The sequence below is a fragment of the Gopherus evgoodei genome, chromosome 5 (assembly GCF_007399415.2).
Source record: "Gopherus evgoodei ecotype Sinaloan lineage chromosome 5, rGopEvg1_v1.p, whole genome shotgun sequence".
Lineage (NCBI taxonomy): Eukaryota > Metazoa > Chordata > Testudines > Testudinidae > Gopherus > Gopherus evgoodei.
Window position 1 is genome coordinate 146613228 of NC_044326.1, and position 7902 is coordinate 146621129.

The following is a 7902-nucleotide window of genomic DNA, read 5'->3' on the forward strand; positions in this document are numbered from 1 at the left end:
CTAGTTGTAGCTGAGTGGTTAAGGTGATGGACTAGAAATCCACTGGGGTCTCCCCATGCAGGTTTGAATCCTGCCAACTACAGAAGCATTAGTGTGTTGTCAGTGCTGCTGTCTCAGTGCCTGAGCATCCATGGAGCCACATCTAGTCTCCCTCTGAGGCTGGCTATGCTTAAAATACTGCTGTAGCCCTGTGGAGTATACAGCTGCTACAGTGAGGGGAGGGGTTTTCCATCCCTGTAATAGCTGCATTGGCAAAACAATCTTTCCTTTCATTTAGCACTATCTAACCATGGCTTAGGTCAGCTTAATTATACTGGTTCTGGGGGGTTTCACACCCTGAAAGACGTACTTGTTAGAGGGTTTGTCCCAATTATAGGCCTGTTAGCTTGACGTCTGTAGTATGTAAGGTCTTGGAAAAAATTTTAAGGGAGAAAGTAGTTAAGGACATAGAGGTCAGTGGTAATTGGGACGAATTGCAACACGGATTTACTAAAGGTAGATCGTTTCAAACCAATCTGATCTCCTTCTTTGAGAAGGTGACGGATTACTTAGATAAAGGAAATGCGGTAGATATAATTTACCTAGATTTCAGTAAGGCGTTTGACACAGTTCCACATGGGGAACTGTTAGTTAAATTGGAAAAGATGGGGATGAATATGAAAGTTGTAAGGTGGATAAGGAACTGGTTAAAGGGGAGACTCCAGCGGGTTGTATTGAAGGGTGAACTGTCAGGCTGGAAGGAGGTCACTAGTGGAGTCCCTCAACGATCTGTTTTGGGACCGATCTTATTTAACCTTTTTATTACTGACCTTGGCACAAAGAGCGGGAATGTGCTAATAAAGTTTGCGGATGACACAAAGCTGGGGGGTATTGCTAACACGGAGAAGGACAGGGATACTATTCAGGAAGATCTGGACCACCTTGTAAACTGGAGTAATAGTAATAGGATGAAATACAATAGTGAAAAGTGCAAGGTCATGCACTTAGGGATTAATAATAAGAATTTTAGATATATGTTGGGGGCGCATCAGTTGGAAGCGACAGAGGAGGAGAAGGACCTTGGGATATTGGTTGATAGCAGGATGACTATGAGTCGCCAATGTGATACGGCTGTTAAAAAAGCAAATGCGATTTTAGGATGCATCAGGCGAGGTATTTCCAGCAAGGATAAGGAGGTGTTAGTACCGTTATATAAGGCGCTGGTGAGACCCCATCTGGAATAATGTGTGTAGTTCTGGTGTCCCATGTTCAAGAAGGATGAATTCAAACTGGAACAGGTTCAGAGACGGGCTACTAGGATGATCCGAGGAATGGAAAACCTGTCATATGAAAGGAGACTCAAAGAGCTTGGCTTGTTTAGCCTGGCCAAAAGAAGGCTGCGGGGGGATATGCTTGCTCTATATAAATATATCAGGGGGGTTAACGTTAGGGAGGGAGAGGAATTATTTAAGTTTAGTACTAATGTAGGCACGAGAACGAATGGGTATAAACTGGATATTAGGAAGTTTAGACTTGAAATTAGGCGAAGGTTTCTAACCATTAGGGGAGTGAAGTTCTGGAACAGCCTTCCGAGGGAAGTAGTGGGGGCAAAAGACTTTTCTGGCTTTAAGACAAAGCTTGATAAGTATATGGAGGGGATGTTATGATAGGATCATTAATTTGGGCAATTGGATTACCACCAGATAGGTCTGCTCAATGGTCTGCGGGGAGATGTTGGATGGGATGGGAACAGAGTTACTGCAGAGAACTCCTTCTTGGGTTCTGGCTGGTGAGTCTTGCCCACATGCTCAGGGTTTAGCTGATCGCCATATTTGGGGTCGGGAAGGAATTTTTTCCTCCAGGGCGGATTGGCAGGGGCCCTGGAGGTTTTTCGCCTTCCCCTGCAGCGTGGGGCACGGGTTGCTTGCTGGTGGATTCTCTGCAGCTTGAGGTCTTCAAACCAATTTTGAGGATTTCAATAACTCAGTCCTGGGTTAGGGGTTGTTATAAAAGTGGATGGGTAGGGTTCTGTGGCCTGCCTTGTGCAGGAGGTCAGACTAGATGATCATATTGGTCCCTTCTGACCTATGAGATTATGAGTCTATGAACCCTGTAATATTTACATCTTGAAGTTACAGAGCTAATTCTTTACTTTTTCCTTTCTTTTATTAAAAGATTTCTTTTTTTAGAGAACCTGATTGATTTTTTTTCCTTGTTTCCCTTGTGTTATTCCAGGGGATTGGGATAACTCACCAGAACAGGTGGGGGGGAGACGGGAGGGGGAGAGAAAGAATCTCTCTTTGTTTTCCTTGAATCTGTTTGCCTCTTTGTGGAAAGGAAGGGAGATGCTTCTCTGTATGGTGATTTAAGAGGTTGGATCAGTATCTCTCAGAATAACCCAGGGAGGGAAACTCTAGGAGGGGGAAAGGTGGGGGAATGGTTTATTTCTCCTTGTTTTAAGAACCCAAGGGATCTGGGTTCTTAGGGTCCCCAGAGAAGGCTGGGGAGGTCAGAGTGCTCCAAAACACTATATTTTTAGGTGGTGGCAGCGCTATCAAATCTAAGCTGGTAATTAAGCTTAGAGGATTCAGATGCTAGTATCTCATTTTCTGAACTCTAAGGTTCAGATCTGAGAAGGAATGCTGTGATATTCGTAGTGTAGACATCCCCTGTGATTAATAACTTTGGTGGCTAATTGAAAGGCTGATGGTTCAAACTCAAGTGAAGATGGAGGTGTTTTTTTTCAGTGATGAGAATCCAGTACATTTTAACAGGCTGAAAATCTCCTCAATGCTGCTCTAGCCTCATTGGGCAAGCATAAGTAGCACTTTTATGAGGTGTATTGGTGGTATAGTGGTGCGCATAGCTGCCTTCCAAGCAGTTGACTTAGGTTCAATTCCCAGCCAATGCAGTGATGTGATGTTTCCTCCCCTGGGAATTGGTTTAATTTCAGTCACCTTGTATCAGTTTAGCAATGGAATGAGAGAATCAATGTCCTGCAGGGCGTTCAACACACAATGGAGGAAGAAAGGGGTGGGACTAGACAACGAGCAGGTGGAGTTATCCTGGTATTACAATGCTTGGTTTATTTTTTTTTTTTTTAAACTTCCTTTACTTCCCTTTCCCTTTTAGACTTGGAGCCTTTAAGGTCAGAAGGGAGCAATGTGATCATCTAGTCCGACCTGCTGCACCTTACAGGCCAAAAGACCCCCCTCCCCTCCTGTAATAGACCCGGGAGGGGAGGCAGCTCTGTGCACTGCCCCTACCCCAGGCAGCACATGGAGGCCCTCTGCCACACAGCATGCCCCAAGAGGGAGTGGGGGGCCAAGCAGATGATCCAGCATGAGGGGATCATTCTCATTCGTAGCTGTCCAACTGTGTGGGGCAGGAGGTCCTTGTATTTGGAGCAGTGGGAGTGAACTGCGTGCACTTGTGTCTCTGAGCACAATTTTGTGAATAGTATGGTGTGTGTAGGGGGGGTGAGTGTGAGTGTGGCTGCGGGTGTGATTGTTTCTTTCTTTGGGGGTTGGGCTAGCATGTCCCTCTGGGTGTGTTGTGTGTGAGCGTTCTTGGGATTGTGTGAGTCCCTTTGTGTGTGTGTGTATGTCACTTGCTGCAGAGTACAAAATCCTGCAAAGCCATTTCTTACTGGTTAGCCCAGCAACACACTGATACAAACAGTGTCACAGACTCACACACACAGAGCAGGGCTCAGCACAGGGCAGCAGGGACACACACGTCTCCCCTGGGCCAGCTTGGACAATTTCCCATCATGACTCGGCACAATGCTGGTGCCCCCACACGGGGGTGGGCAGTGACTGGGCAGGGGGGGCAGATGTGCTGGATCAGTAAAAGCAGCAAAGAGTCCTGTGGCACCTTATAGACCAACAGACGTATTGGAGCATGAGCTTTTGTGGGTGAATCCCCACTTCGTCGGCTAGATTCAGAAGGAAGCACTTTGGGAAAATCAGTCAAGGCCCTTAGCAGAGCTGGGACACGGACCCAGTGATCCCTACACCACCCTGGGAGGGCAGTGGGGTTTAGTGGTCAGAGCAGGGAGAGGCTGGACACCAGAACCCCTGGGTTCTATCCTTGGCTCTGGAAGTGGAAAGGGTCTAGAGCAGGGGGATTGGGATCCAGGACTCCTGGGTTCCATAGGGGAGACTGTTTTTCCCTGTGCTTCCCTCCCTCGAGAGCCCAGCCCAGCCCCCTAGTGGAGACTGAGCAGGAGTGGGGGGAGTTGTTCTCCCACTTTGCAGTTATGATTCAAACTCCTCCCCCAGGGACTGTGACATCACAGAATCTGCCCCGCCCAACACAGAGAAAACTAGTGGGGTTAGGAGGGTTCTAGCTGCACCCACCAGACAACCCTGGTCATTGCAAGAAACCCCCAAACCTACTTGCACCCACAAAACACCCTCTCAGGGTATATGCCCCCTGCTAGGACAGGACCTCTTGCTCCCACCCCTTTTCTTATCATCACAAGCTGCTCCCAGCCAGGCACCACACCCCATTCACACACCTTTTGTCACTACGTAGCTCAGTGACAATCACTGCCCCAAAGTGACTCCGGTGCAGGCACTCCCCACACGAACTCCCCACACCGGATTCTGTCCACACACAGAGAATTCTCTCTGCCCGGCTCCTTCGGTTCATTTCACTGCTCTCCCTACTGCCGCCAGCCACTGCTCATCTGCATAACCCCGCATTGTTTGGTTCTTGCTGGCCCGTGCTTGTGCCTGCTGGTTTCCTTCCTGCTGTCCCTGGTGTGTAAAGACAGAAGCGTTTTTGAATCTCTTTGAGTTGTTGTTAGTGCTTCAGTTGTTTGCCTTAAGCTTATGCCGTTGGATCTCTTTCAGGGTGTGTTTTGGTTCTGAGAAGTAAAAGGCTGCTCTGTGTGTGTGTGGTGTTATGGAGCGAGGTAGCAAAGGTTGGTTGCAGAGGTGGTGCATGTGCCACGAAAATTGTTTCTTGTTTCTCCCAGGAGGAAGGTGTTTTGCACCCCAGTAACCGGGCTCTCACTGCAGCTTTCCTTTCACTAAATAATATTTGTACCAAATATAAATTGCCCTCCAATTTCTCTAAGAGAAATTGAAATTGTATCTTTGCACTAATATCCCAAGTGTGCAAGTCCATCCCCTCAGAGCAGCCCCACACCCTGAGGCCAGGGGAGAATCCCAGCTGGTTTGTGCATTTGTAACCGTGGGGCCTGAAGCTGATGAGAGAAAGGGAAGTGAGCCATCTCGGAGCTTTCCGATACCACCTGCGGGGAGCACAGGGATTTGACTGAGTGACATCCTGGCTAATTTTCACCTTGTTCTCCACCAGCAGGATCCACTGGAGAGTTCAGGAGTGACTTGACCATGGCAGCACCCTATTTACATATTAAAAGCTGGCATTTTGGGGCCAATGGGGTGAAATGTGAGTACTTTTGGGGTTGGGACCCACATGAGAAGGGATGTGGACAAACTGGAGAGAGTCCAGCAGAGGGCAATAAAAATGATTAGGGGACTGAGACAGTATATCAACTAGTTGTGGCTGAGTGGTTAAGGTGATGGACTAGAAATCCATTGGGGTTTCCCCACACAGGTTCAAATGTTGCCAACTACAGAAGCATTAGTGTATTGTCATTGCTGGTGTCTGAGCATCCATGGAGCCAGATCTGGTCTCACTCTGAGGCTGTCTACACTTAAAATACTGCTGTAGCACTGGGGAGTAGACAGCTGCTACAGTGGGGGGGGGGGTTCCATCCCTGTAATAGCTACATTGACAGAACAATCTTTCCTTTCATTTAGCATGGCTTAGGTCAGCTTAATTATACTGGCTCTGGGGTTTTTTACACCCTGAAAAGCGTACTAGTTAGAGGGTTTATCCCATCACCCTCCCATTCCCTGGCCCTTCTTGCATGACTAGAGAGCAGCAATACCCGAAGTTCAAAGGTGCAAACAATTCAATGTTTATTGGGGTAAACTTCCAGCAAGCAATGAGTCCAGTTTCCTTCCTCTGTATCCCCCTTCCCAGCTCTGACACCACAGAGGCTTGTCTGTGTCCTTGTTCCCATTCCCCTCTTAGCAAAACATAATTCCAGTTCCCCTACCCCATTCCCATTCCCCCCCTTTACTTTCTGATTGACTGCAATCTATATAGTAAAACTAGAGTTCTGCTTAGCTATACCTTAGCTAATCATTTTACTGAAATGTAACTAACCAATCCTAACATACTGTAACACGATTATCTAACCAATTATACCCCACTGCCTTAATTGGTTTACCCCCAACATATTAATTATACAGCAGACAGAAACAATCACAGAACCAGACAGAGATTATACAGACAAGCAATAGGAAAGTGGGGACTACAGTGACAGAACAACAAAGAAATGAGGATTTCACACCCCAGCTATTGACCAGTGAGTTGTTCCCAGATAGGATGCTATCCTGGTAGAGGCTGGTTGCTTAACTCTCTGGCCCCCAGGGCAGGATTTTGAGGTTCACCATTACTGTGTCAGAATGCCGGCACCCATCTTTTGTTCACTTAAAATGCGAGCAGGGAGATTATAACACCACAGAACTCATGGAGCTCCAGGAAACTTGTAACTTTAGGTCCAGGTGAGTGTGTTTAAAAATCAGCTGTGCTGTGGAAGGTCTCTAGGAGTTGAAAGAGATGTGTCATCTCGACCTCCCTAAAGAGTTCATCAACTATTAATGAAAACTAGGGTTGATAAGTCACATTCTTTGTAGTATCAGGATGGTGGACAGGTCTAAAGCGCTAGTTATGAGACTCATTTTTTCTAATCCTTTGGGTGTTCTGGTCTCTGCATGGAAACGTGGTTTCACATCCCACTCCTGACATTACGATTTAATTCTATCTGGAGAAAATGGCCTCACTTCAATCTCCTTTGCAACAATAGAACACCATTTGCTTAGCTTCTCTATTCCAGTAGCTGTGAGAGAAGCTCCAAACCAGGGGGAAACAGAGCCTCTTCTCTCGACCGATCAATTTTTGTCTTTCTTCATTCCAAGCCATTTTCTGAGATACATCCATATTTCCCACACTATTGTGTTTAGCGTTCTTTGCTTTTATGAAACTTTAGAATCATCATTTAATTGCCACACAACTGTACTTCTGAAGTGAAGTGAAACAATATTATTTGGATATTCTTGCAGAAGAGTTTTGCTTTCTGACCTGGAAATGAACAGGGCCTACCTGAGGGGCACAATGCTACTCCCTTTTCTTGGCTCATCCAAAAAACATACGTTCTTGATGGTCTTTGTTTTCCTGTTCTTCAAAGGGAAATCAGCTGGTGTAGCAGCTACTGAGAAAGCCTTAGAAAAGGGCTCCAGGTTTCACAGTAGCTGGTTTCTGTTGTGTAGTGGTTATCACATTTGCTTTATATGCAAAATGTCCCTGGTTCAGAAACAGTGCTGCTTTCTCTCTCTTGGTCTCTTATTGCTCCAAGTCTTTTCTCAAATACATCCATAGCTTTTATGATTTCTTCCTCGTTATTTTTTTTCCTTTCATGGAGCTTTAAATTCAAAAGGAGAGGTTTAGCCGGCATTTTGAGGGAAGGAACAGACCATCATTTGGGAGACCGCCAGCTCCATAACAAATCTGAGCATAGAGGAATCCCAACCCATTGTCCAGCATATTTAGCTCCCAGCCAGCAGTTTTTCTCTTGTCTTTTTTTTTTTTTGAGCTAACCTTGAGTCCAGGGCGCACACACTCTCTGCCCCACACATCAAATCTGGTCTTGCTGCAAAGTGACCCCTAAGAACCAGCAACCTGCACGAGAGCATGACTGGGGGGAAAGGGTTTCCCATGAAGCATATAAGCCACTAGATGCGTTGGAAAGAGCAGCTCTGACTGTAACAGTCAGCAAAGAAGGTCTGTTTGGGGATGTGGCTCAGTGGTACAGTGCCTGCT

General features: G+C 46.5%; 1 non-coding gene across 1 annotated transcript; it reads left to right on the forward strand.

The window, feature by feature from the left end:
- On the forward strand, nt 1-82 carry TRNAS-AGA. Its single transcript has one exon. It is a non-coding gene; the product is annotated as a tRNA-Ser (tRNA).
- The last annotated feature ends 7820 nt before the right edge of the window (nt 83-7902 follow it).